The sequence below is a fragment of the Mixophyes fleayi genome, chromosome 1 (genome assembly GCF_038048845.1).
Source record: "Mixophyes fleayi isolate aMixFle1 chromosome 1, aMixFle1.hap1, whole genome shotgun sequence".
NCBI lineage: Eukaryota > Metazoa > Chordata > Amphibia > Anura > Limnodynastidae > Mixophyes > Mixophyes fleayi.
The window spans coordinates 246117049-246130508 of record NC_134402.1 but is presented as its reverse complement, the minus strand read 5'-3'; positions in this window follow the sequence as shown (position 1 = coordinate 246130508).

Here is a 13460-nt window from a genome sequence, read left to right as displayed (position 1 = left end):
CAGAATGGTTGCAAGACACTACACGGCTAACTGAATTCCCCAGACCCCACATAGACGATTTGCTTATTATCTGGCGGGGCACTGATCAATCGGCTATTGATTTCGTAACACAACTAAACATAAATACTTACAATTTAAAATTTACTCATACTCTCAGTAGGGTTTCTGTGGATTATTTGGATTTAACACTATTTGTAGATAGGTCTCAAATTTCTTCACGTAACTACAAGAAAAAAGTAGATACTAACAATTTTTTACACTTCGACAGTGCTCATTATAAGCCATGGAAGCGTAATATTCCTAAGAGTCAATTTTTGCGATTAAAGTGCAATTGTTCAACCAATAAAGACTTCGAACAACAAGCCAATGATATGCTTGTCTCTTTTAGAGAGAGAGGCTATCCTGCACAAGACTTGTTTACTACATTGGAGGAAGTAAGACAAATAGATAGAAGGAATCTACTTACAGATAGTTCTAAAGATCGGTCTGCTAAAACATCATCCGGAGAGATAGCTTTTATCTCCAAATTTAATAATGCATCTCACAAAGTTAAAAAGATTATTTCAGAATATTATCCAATCCTATTACAAGATCCTACTCTGAGATCGATACTTTAGAGAGAAACCAAAGATAATTTTTAAGAAAAATTGTAATTTAAAAAATCTCCTTGCTCCAAGTTTCCCAAAGAATTTCTATCAGAATCGAATAAATAAAGGTTCAATCTCCACTTTGCTACCACAGCTTCCTAGTGGCACTTATAGATGTGCTAAGGTTAATTGTATCACATGTAAATTTATACAACATGGAGTGAAAGAAATGAATTCTCCCATTACAAAAAATAGATTTAAAACTATAGGATTTGTGAATTGCAACACTGAGTATGTTATTTATCTTTTACAATGTAGGTGTGGTCTCCAATATGTTGGGAGGACGACAAGATCCCTCAAAAGAAGATTTGTTGAACATAGACGAAATAGTCTAAATAAATACATGAAACATAGCGTCTCAAGACACTTCGCAATGGCTCATGATAGTAATCCCTCTTGTTTTACTGTATATGGTCTAGAACATGTTAAAATGACTGACAGGGGAGGAGACAGATATAACAAACTTTGCAAACAAGAAGTTGTGTGGATGCATAAATTGAACTCTATTCATCCAGAAGGTTTGAATGAATCCATGGAATTGAATTGCTTTTTATGATCTGTATGGTTTAGTTTAGCAAAAAATTGGTTCATTTTTTCTCTTTTCTTTATTCTTTATTATTACTATTATTATTTTTGTTTTTATTTATATTTATTTTTATTCATATTTATATTTAATTTTATTTATTTATTTTTATTTATTTTTGTTATCATTATTTTCATTATTATTATTTCTATATTTATTTTTATTTTTATATTTTTATTTATTTTTATATTTTTATTTATTTTTATATTTATTTTTATTTTTATTTCTCTTTTGGTCCATTGTTTACATTTCTTAGGCATATATAAGGTATAAAACTATATCTTTTTGGTTATTGTTTTATCAGCCAGACTGGTATATAGGCATTATATATGTTATCAAGTGTCTAAAGACATGTTATAAAGTTTATATATGGTTTTAATATGATTTTTCTATGGTGGAATTTGCCTCTGAGTATACTCTGATTTATGTGGTCACTAATATTTCCCTCTGATGAAGTTACACTTAGTTACGAAACGCGTTAGGGGTATTATGGCAAGTATCTAATTGTTTTTATTATCAACCTTTGCTAATGGCTACATGGAAAATTTATAACTTTGCCTATTGTGGATTCCTTGGAAGGATATAGAAGCCGCTATCATTATCGAGCTCATACTCTGAAGGGGGAGAGCTTCAGAAGTGATACATAGTATCTGTGCAACTGATTGCTTGACACGAGTCAGCATTCCACTGAGAGCGGCACACGAGGACGACCGTACTTGCGGCTGAGAGCCGCGGATCATGTCGGCTTTACGATTTTAAATACTTCGGTCTTACCAAGAGCTACATACAGGGACGGCCTCACATACAGCCGAAGACCTTGAGTACGCCGGCTCCACGATTCCTATACTTCGCCTACATACAGATAAGTCTGTCTTTTTAAATGGGATAATACGGATATACGGATATCCTTATAGTTATAATAAATAACATCGAGGTTCCATATTCTCCATCATTGATTTAACGGCAGGTTAAAGATTATAGCCGTGGGGAATGGTTCCGGTTATTCCTCTACCATACAATTAACAACAGCGAATATATGTTATATTGATGCCTACGTGGGAGCTGCATACTATAAGAATCTTAGAGCGTATAGATGCGAATTTATAAGATACTTGCTCTTGCACATTGATAAACAAGTCTGAACATTTATGCATATCCTTTATCTGTGAACCACAGGATTGTAATACTTTTATCCGGACATTTGGATACCATTCACTATTTTTAGTGTGGCTCTATATCCACCACGGATATCTGTGGCATTGGATTGATTCTACATCATGGAACTACTCCATATGCTCATCTTGATATATTTAGCTACATTGGAGACAGCTGTCGTATACATTCAATGATATAGTAGCGCTACCATCTTATTTTATGAGCTCTATATATATTTATATATATCACAGTGCACTCTGATTAATCTATTGTGGGGTAGTTTCATTTATAATTTATGACGTGTAGCATTAGAGGTTTTTATATGTTTTATTGAATGAATGAATAAATATATTGTCAGATTATTCGTGACCCAGACCATATTTTTCCATTGTGTCTCTCTGCTCCCCCTTTGTTTTTCTGTAGCCCTATTTCTGCTCCCCCTTTGTTTTTCTGTAGCCCTCTTTCTGCTCCCCCTTTGTTTTTCTGTAGCCTATTTCTGCTCCCCCTGTTTTTCTGTAGCCCTCTTTCTGCTCCCCATTTGTTTTTCTGTAGCCCTCTTTCTGTTCCCCCTTCTTTTTTCTGTAGCCCTCTCTCTGCTCCCCCTTTGTTTTTCTGTAGCCCTCTCTCTGCTCCCCCTTTGTTTTTCTGTAGCCCTCTTTCTGCTCCCCCTTTGTTTTTCTGTAGCCTATTTCTGCTCCCCCTGTTTTTCTGTAGCCCTCTTTCTGCTCCCCATTTGTTTTTCTGTAGCCCTCTTTCTGTTCCCCCTTCTTTTTTCTGTAGCCCTCTCTCTGCTCCCCCTTTGTTTTTCTGTAGCCCTCTCTCTGCTCCCCCTTTGTTTTTCTGTAGCCCTATTTCTGCGCCCCCTTTGTTTTTCTGTAGCCTTCTTTCTGCTCCCCCTCCCCCGCTTTCTGTAGTCTGTATTACTTACCTTCTATGCATGCTTCTTTTCACTCTTCTCAGTTCGATCGTGGCTCCTCTCGTTGTCCTACTTCCGGCCGACGGAAGCAGGACACACACAGAAAAAAAAAAATGTAATGAAAAAAAAAAAAAAGTTAAAAAGAAAGGTGCCGGAACGCCGTTCCCAGCGTTCAATGGGAAAAAAAGCCCTGTATATATATGTATATATATGTATATAAATCTATATGTATATATACATATATATATATATATATATATATATATATATATATATATATATATATATATACATATGTATATATATATATATATATATATATATATATATATATATATATATATATATATACACACATATACACATATATATATATACCAATGCATACATATGCATATATAGATACATACACATATGTATATATAGAATAAATAAGGTACTGGATACGGCGCAATATGGTGCGTTACTGGGAGTATTAAACCCAAGTTCAGTGGAAAGTAATATAGTTCAAGATAGTTCAATGCTTCAATTTCCTGGACGATCCTTAAGGACCATAGGTATTAGTCCAGTTGGTAAGCATTAAAAGACAGAAAAACAGGTATGAGATCAGTATGTTAGTGATAGCCCATCACCCTAATGAATACACACCACAAGGAATAAAGGTTGCTTATCGGCATATATCTTGTCCAGAGACTGGAACACAGCTTATTAACGGCTGTTATCTCAATGATATATAATCAGCATTCTCTCCAAGGAGGAAGTATAATCAGCAAAACTGCATGCCTGCTCTCCAGCCATACATCAGCAGCATACTGTAAACACCATAACTCTCCTCCACACAATGGATAGGGAAAAAAGGATAATGCACTATATGGTGTAGTATTTCAAAGAAACCAGCATTTAATAAGAAGTAACATATAAAATGCACACTCACAATGAGTAATTAAAACATAAGCTTATCTGTAATTCAGGTAACAGATTTACCATGTCCTCGGGTACAACAGGAAACTCCCACAGTCTCCGCACAGGAATTACTAATGGTATGGTGATCCAAATATAACCCAGGAGTGAATAGAATGAGCCTCTACGCATTTCGTCCGCAGCAGGACTTCCTCAGGAGGTAGTATAAGTGGTCTTAGCTAGAGGGGTATTTATAGCGATGCGCATCGCCATTTTGCGCATGCGCATAGCATAGATCCTACTGCGCATGCGCGTCCTGACGGACTTACTGCGCATGCGCGTCCTGACGGACGTACTGCGCATGCGCGGCTACAGTACTGCCGCGATTTTATGTAAAAACAGGCAGTAGTTAGTGGAGTATGAAGTGTGAACATGGATAAAGTGAGGGGTGGAACAATAGGATTGATATAGCAATATCACGGATCTCCAAATTTATACTAGGTCACGTGATATTAGCGATTGCCATCTTGGTGTAGGAACATTGTCACGGGCACTAGGAGTCTTTACCCAGGGATCACCAGATGGTAGGCTTACCAGAGCAATGTAGATGGTAATAGGGTACTCTGGTAGCTGGGTGATCACGGAACATGAAATGATGACCGATGAGATGCTCAGGAAAGTCTATGACTAGCAACACTGGTAATAATGAGGTAATGATACACAAGGAACTGTATGGACAAGGACACGTGAAGGTAGTCAGTGGTCTGCGATAGCAAGTTGTACCACTGCTATAGTGAGGAGGAATGTCCAACAGAAACAAGGAGGTGATGAGAGTCAGCGGTCTGCGGGTAGCAAGTTGTACCGCTGTCTGAGTGAAGGAATGGAATCCAAGTGGAGGTATCCAGGTAGTCAGTGGTCTGTGGTAGCAAGTTGTACCACTGCTATGTGAGAGAATAATGGAACAGGTGATACCGGAAACAGGGATCAGTGGTCTGACATCAGCAAGTTGTACCACTGCATATATATGTGAGGAGGTGTACGGGGGAAGACTGCAACACAGGATATACACAGGCACCTTATACACGATCCACAGTAATATGCACAATATAGGTATATATATATGTAAATGACTGATCAGGTCTGCAATCTAGAAAGTCTCTTGAAGTAGTCCAGCACAATGATAACACAGTCAATGATGGCAATAGACTCAGCGGATAGCAGACTCCAGAGAGAACCAAACACAGTCCAGCAAGATATGCAATACACAGCACAGTCAATGAGAAGTATGCATACCGTGGTTCAGCAGTAGCAGTCAGATGGAATTGCAGCGGTACCTGAGCGGCTGGAGACCGACTGGATAGGAAGTCCCTGGATAGGAGAAGCAGCGGTCTAGCAGGTGCAGCGCACAGGTGAGTGGACCGACAGGGACACGAATCCACAGGAGTCAGCAACACGTGGAACTGGACTCATAGGAAACCCAGGAGAATGGAGATGATCCAGCAGAGGGTAGTGGAAGAGATACAAATCCAATGCTGACAGGAGGGTAGAGACCAGTGGAACACGTGAAGGCGTGGAGAGTGGATCAGCAGGAGATGGACGATAGCGCTGACCACAGCGGCAGGACTCAGCGGCACACGGAGGTAACCAGTAGCAACCACAGGAACCAACAGCGATGGGAAACAGGAGTGCAGCGCAGGGCAGGAGCTGTAGATAACGAAGTGTAGCAGATGGTAATGAAAAGCGGCAGTCTCGAGGAAGTCACAGCGAAGATGAGATGAGAGTGTAGTGCACGGAGGCAGCGGATAGTAATCAGCTGGCAGTCACGATGTTGAACACAGGCGAGTTGCAAGCAGGAGACTGTAGTGCACAGAGGCAGCGGATAGTAGTCAGCTGGCAGTCACGATGTTGAACACAGGCGAGTTGCAAGCAGGAGACTGTAGTGCACAGAGGCAGCGGATAGTAGTCAGCTGGCAGTCACGATGTTGAACACAGGCGAGTTGCAAGCAGGAGACTGTAGTGCACAGAGGCAGCGGATAGTAGTCAGCTGGCAGTCACGATGTTGAACACAGGCGAGTTGCAAGCAGGAGACTGTAGTGCACGGAGGCAGCGGATAGAAATCAGCAAACAGACTTGATGAGAAACAGGTGAGTGAGGTAAAAGCTGGAGTGCACGGAGGCAGCGGATAGCAATGAGCAAACAGTCACATTGATATAAAATAACGTTGAAGTGGTGTAGAAGACTGTAGTGCACGGAGGCAGCGGATAGGAATCAGCAAACAGTCATGATGATACAGTTGATGGTAGAAGTGGTATGGAAACCACAGCAGTAGAAGTGGTTTGGAAACCACAGGAATCAGCAGCACTGAATACACAAGTAATACAGGAACACCTTCAGAGACTCATGAGGAATGAGACTCCAAGATCAGGCAACGTGGTAGTGACCACAGGTGCTTAATATAGGGAGGTTGCCTGATCTGCCAATTAAGTTAAAGGGGTATACACTGAAGTATAGAAAAGGGCTGCGCATGCGCAGACCCTCAGGATGGTGGACGGCCACGGTTCCTAAATGTCCGGGAAGAGGCACTCACGGTCCGGTGAGTGACAGTACCCCCCCTTTTAAAGGTGGGCACAGAACGCCTGGAACCGGGCTTGTCCGGATTTTTGGAGTAAAACTTCTTCAAAAGGGCAGGAGCATTAAGATCTTCAGCTTTGATCCAAGAGCGCTCCTCAGGACCAAAGCCCTTCCAATGAACGAGGAAGTGGAGGACTCCTCGCGAAATTTTTGCATCTAGTACCTCGGTAATCTCAAAATCCTCCTCCTGATGGACTTGAACTGGCTGCGGAGCTGAGGGAGGAGTTGAAAAACGGTTGATAATAAGAGGTTTGAGCAAAGATACATGGAAGGCATTAGAAATCCGAAGACTCTTAGGAAGAAGGAGTTTCACACATACTGGATTGATAACTTGAATGATCCTATATGGACCAATAAAACGAGGGGCGAATTTCATGGATGGAACCTTCAAACGAATATTTTTTGTGGATAACCAGACACGATCTCCAATTTTTAGTGGTGGAATAGCCCGCCTTTTCTTATCAGCGAAAGATTTATATTTGACAGATGTCTTCTTTAAACAGGTTCTAACCTGAGACCAGATATTTTTAAAGGTCTGACAAACAGTCTCCACCGCAGGAACTTGGGTGGGCGGGAGGGCAGGAAATTCCGGAAAAGACGGATGGTGACCGTAGACCACAAAGAATGGAGTTTTGGATGATGACTCATGGTACATGTTGTTATGGGCGAACTCAGCCCAAGGGAGTAACTCTACCCAGTTGTCTTGATTGGCTGATGAAAATATCCTTATAAAAGTCTCAAGATCTTGATTGACACGTTCGGTTTGTCCATTGGATTGTGGATGGTAAGAAGATGAGAGTGCTAATCGTATGCCCAAGGTTTTACAAAGGGCTCGCCAGAATCTGGACACGAATTGTACTCCTCTATCAGACACAATCTCAGATGGACATCCATGGATACGGAAGATCTCTTTAATGAAATGTTCAGCCAGGATAGACGAGGAAGGCAAACCAGACAGAGGGATGAAATGAGCCATCTTCGAAAATCTGTCCACTACCACCCAAATAGTGTTATGGTTCTTACTAGGTGGTAAATCAGTAACGAAATCCATACTAATATGGGTCCATGGTTTGGACGGAATGGGTAGTGGTCGCAGCAACCCTGCTGGGGTTCTGCGGGAGGATTTGAATTGCGAACATAATTCACAGGAAGCAATGAACTCTTTGACGTCTCTCCTCATTGAAGGCCACCAGTAACTTCGAGAGAGGATCTCAAAAGTCTTGTGTTCACCGGCGTGTCCAGAAAAACGAGAGGCATGGAACCACGAAAGGATTTTCCTCCTTAGAGTAGAAGGCACGAGGGTCTTCCCAAATGGTAGCGTTTTGGTGGATGAAGCAGCCAGTGAGATACATTTGGGGTCTAGAATGGTATGGTTGGAAACCTCTTCTATATCAGAGGACGTAGCAAAGGCTCTAGATAAGGCATCAGCTTTTTTGTTCTTGGCAGCTGGTTTGAAGGTAATTATTAATTCAAAACGGGAAAAGAAAAGAGACCATCTTGCTTGACGAGGGTTCAAGCATTGGGCAGACTGGAGATATGACAAGTTCTTATGATCCGTGAAGATCGTCACCGGATGACGAGCTCCCTCCAACAAGTATCTCCATTCCTCTAATGCGGCTTTGATAGCCAGTAATTCCTTGTCTCCGATGGTATAATTCTTCTCTGCGGGTAGGAGACCCCGAGAATAGAAGGCACAAGGGTGGAATTTTTGCTGTTCCGAGCGTTGGGAGAGAATAGCTCCTAAGCCCACATTAGAGGCATCTACTTCTAGGAAAAAAGGGAGTGTCACATCAGGCTGACGAAGGATTGGAGCCGAAGAGAAGGACTCTTTTAATGTTTGAAAGGCTTGAATAGCCTCAGTAGACCATTGCTTAGGATTAGCCCCTTTACGAGTCAGGGCCACAATAGGAGATGCAATGGAAGAAAAATCTTGAATGAAGCGTCTATAGTAATTGGCAAAACCTAAAAAACGCTGGATGGCACGAAGAGTAGTTGGCTGGGGCCAATGTAGTACAGCATTTACTTTGTCAGGATCCATCTTCAGACCAACTCCGGAAACAATATACCCCAAGAATGGAATCTGGGGTAATTCGAATGAACATTTTTCTAATTTACAGAACAATGAATTTTTCCGTAGCCTGGAGAGGACTTCTGCCACATGTTGGTGGTGAGAAGGCAGGTCCTGTGAAAAAATCAATATGTCGTCCAGGTAGACGACGACACATACATATAATAAGTCCCGAAAAATCTCATTAATGAAGCCCTGAAAAACAGCGGGGGCATTACATAGCCCGAAAGGCATTACCAGATATTCGTAATGCCCGTCTCTGGTGTTAAACGCCGTCTTCCATTCGTCACCGGAACGGATTCTGATTAAATTGTAAGCACCACGAAGATCCAACTTAGTAAAAATACGGGCTCCCTTGATGCGGTCAAATAGCTCAGTGATCAACGGAATGGGATACCGGTTCTTGATAGTAATGGCATTGAGTCCACGAAAATCTATACAAGGGCGTAATGATCCATCCTTCTTTTTGACAAAGAAGAACCCAGCTCCAGCGGGCGAGGTGGAAGGTCGAATGAACCCACGCTGGAGGTTCTCCCGTATATATTCAGATGTAGCTTGAGTTTCAGGTAACGAGAGTGGATAGACCCGGCCTCTGGGAGGAGTCTTGCCAGGAAGAAGATCAATCGGACAATCCCAAGAACGATGAGGAGGAAGACGTTCAGACTGAGCTTTATCAAAAACATCGGTAAATGAAGCATATTGAGGAGGGAGTCCCGGTGAAATAGCTGAAATGGAAGCTTGCTGTACCTTGAGAGGAATGACTTGGGAAAGGCAATGATGGTGACATTCAGGCCCCCAAGACGTGACTTGAGGGGTGCGCCAGTCAATCTGGGGAGAATGACACTGAAGCCATGGAAGGCCTAGGACAATCGGACTTGTCGTAACAGGAAGAATTAAAAACGATATCTCTTCATGATGCAGAGCACCAATCTGAAGGGTTACTGGAGACGTACTCTGGGTGATGAGACCGTTGATGAGACGGGATCCATCGATAGCCGTCACAGTAATGGGAGTTTTTAAGGTAATCATTGGTAGAGACCATTGATTAACTAACGATTTGGAAATAAAATTTCCTGCTGCTCCGGAATCAATCAATGCCTGTGACTCAAAGGTCTTGGTAGCAAAGGAAATAGTCACATCAAAAGCGCAGACTTTAGATTTCATAGACGATGGAGAGGACTCCAGGGACCCTAACTTCACCTCTCCAGAACTAGTTAGGGCCTGGCATTTCCCGATCTCTTAGGGCAGGAGCTGAGGACATGAGTGGAATCAGCACAATAGATACAGAGTCTATTCTTGACTCTTCGTTTCCTCTCCTCAGAAGATAACTTGGAACGTCCAATCTCCATGGGAATCACAGCGGGTGACACTGGACGAAATTGAGGGTTAGAGCGAAAAGGTGCTTTAGCAGAAGTCGTTTTCTCAGCCTCTCTTTCACGAAATCTCATATCAACACGATGGCATAGAGAGATCAAATCTTCAAGTGACGAAGGAAGCTCTTGGGTAGTCAGTGCATCTTTAATTTTATCGGAAAGCCCCTGCCAGAAGGCGGCAACTAGGGCTTCAGTGTTCCACTGAAGTTCAGAGGCTAAGATCCTAAATTGAATGACGTACTGGCCTACAGTATGAGATCCTTGTCGCAGACGGAGGATGCTGGAAGCAGCGGAGGTCACACGACCTGGTTCATCGAACACACTTCGGAATGTAGAAATGAATTTGGCACTATCTTGTAATATTGGATCGTTCCTCTCCCACAGAGGGGAGGCCCAAGCCAGGGCTTGTCCTGAAAACAAAGAGATAAGATAGGCCACTCTGGAACGATGGGTAGAAAAATTTTGAGGTTGGAGCTCAAAATGGACTGAACATTGGTTAAGGAAACCCCTACAAGTTTTGGGGTCTCCATCGTACTTTGACGGAGTAGGCAGGTGAAGCGTGGAAGCTATAGACACCTGGGATGGCAAAGGGGAAACGGAGGAAAGCACAGGAGCTTCAGTAGTAGCTGTCACAGTCTGTCCAGATGTTCCTTGGGAGGTTAATGACTGATAACACTGAAGTAACAGCTGTTGGCGGGCATCCTGTTGCTCCACACGGCTAACCAGATGTTGCAGCATCTCTTTGGCGGTAGGTTCCACATCTGGGTCTGTCATGGCCTGATCTTACTGTCACGGGCACTAGGAGTCTTTACCCAGGGATCACCAGATGGTAGGCTTACCAGAGCAATGTAGATGGTAATAGGGTACTCTGGTAGCTGGGTGATCACGGAACATGAAATGATGACCGATGAGATGCTCAGGAAAGTCTATGACTAGCAACACTGGTAATAATGAGGTAATGATACACAAGGAACTGTATGGACAAGGACACGTGAAGGTAGTCAGTGGTCTGCGATAGCAAGTTGTACCACTGCTATAGTGAGGAGGAATGTCCAACAGAAACAAGGAGGTGATGAGAGTCAGCGGTCTGCGGGTAGCAAGTTGTACCGCTGTCTGAGTGAAGGAATGGAATCCAAGTGGAGGTATCCAGGTAGTCAGTGGTCTGTGGTAGCAAGTTGTACCACTGCTATGTGAGAGAATAATGGAACAGGTGATACCGGAAACAGGGATCAGTGGTCTGACATCAGCAAGTTGTACCACTGCATATATATGTGAGGAGGTGTACGGGGGAAGACTGCAACACAGGATATACACAGGCACCTTATACACGATCCACAGTAATATGCACAATATAGGTATATATATATGTAAATGACTGATCAGGTCTGCAATCTAGAAAGTCTCTTGAAGTAGTCCAGCACAATGATAACACAGTCAATGATGGCAATAGACTCAGCGGATAGCAGACTCCAGAGAGAACCAAACACAGTCCAGCAAGATATGCAATACACAGCACAGTCAATGAGAAGTATGCATACCGTGGTTCAGCAGTAGCAGTCAGATGGAATTGCAGCGGTACCTGAGCGGCTGGAGACCGACTGGATAGGAAGTCCCTGGATAGGAGAAGCAGCGGTCTAGCAGGTGCAGCGCACAGGTGAGTGGACCGACAGGGACACGAATCCACAGGAGTCAGCAACACGTGGAACTGGACTCATAGGAAACCCAGGAGAATGGAGATGATCCAGCAGAGGGTAGTGGAAGAGATACAAATCCAATGCTGACAGGAGGGTAGAGACCAGTGGAACACGTGAAGGCGTGGAGAGTGGATCAGCAGGAGATGGACGATAGCGCTGACCACAGCGGCAGGACTCAGCGGCACACGGAGGTAACCAGTAGCAACCACAGGAACCAACAGCGATGGGAAACAGGAGTGCAGCGCAGGGCAGGAGCTGTAGATAACGAAGTGTAGCAGATGGTAATGAAAAGCGGCAGTCTCGAGGAAGTCACAGCGAAGATGAGATGAGAGTGTAGTGCACGGAGGCAGCGGATAGTAATCAGCTGGCAGTCACGATGTTGAACACAGGCGAGTTGCAAGCAGGAGACTGTAGTGCACAGAGGCAGCGGATAGTAGTCAGCTGGCAGTCACGATGTTGAACACAGGCGAGTTGCAAGCAGGAGACTGTAGTGCACAGAGGCAGCGGATAGTAGTCAGCTGGCAGTCACGATGTTGAACACAGGCGAGTTGCAAGCAGGAGACTGTAGTGCACAGAGGCAGCGGATAGTAGTCAGCTGGCAGTCACGATGTTGAACACAGGCGAGTTGCAAGCAGGAGACTGTAGTGCACGGAGGCAGCGGATAGAAATCAGCAAACAGACTTGATGAGAAACAGGTGAGTGAGGTAAAAGCTGGAGTGCACGGAGGCAGCGGATAGCAATGAGCAAACAGTCACATTGATATAAAATAACGTTGAAGTGGTGTAGAAGACTGTAGTGCACGGAGGCAGCGGATAGGAATCAGCAAACAGTCATGATGATACAGTTGATGGTAGAAGTGGTATGGAAACCACAGCAGTAGAAGTGGTTTGGAAACCACAGGAATCAGCAGCACTGAATACACAAGTAATACAGGAACACCTTCAGAGACTCATGAGGAATGAGACTCCAAGATCAGGCAACGTGGTAGTGACCACAGGTGCTTAATATAGGGAGGTTGCCTGATCTGCCAATTAAGTTAAAGGGGTATACACTGAAGTATAGAAAAGGGCTGCGCATGCGCAGACCCTCAGGATGGTGGACGGCCACGGTTCCTAAATGTCCGGGAAGAGGCACTCACGGTCCGGTGAGTGACAAACATTCAATAGTATGGCTACATTATCAGCCATCTTAGTACAGGATATGGGTGTTTAACAGTGAGAATAATTACAGTGAGGGAATACTTGTACAGAAAAGTTTATGTAGACAAATAAACCTTATTCCATACATTAGTAGGTATATCATAGTGATCAGTTGAGTGATTGTGAACCTTTATGGTTAAAACAATAATAATAATAATAATAATTAATACTAAGAATAGATACAGTGAAAATAGGTATAAACATATGTGATAACTACCCTCTTAGGACATTATTTATATATATATATATATATATATATATATATATATATATACATACATACATACATACATA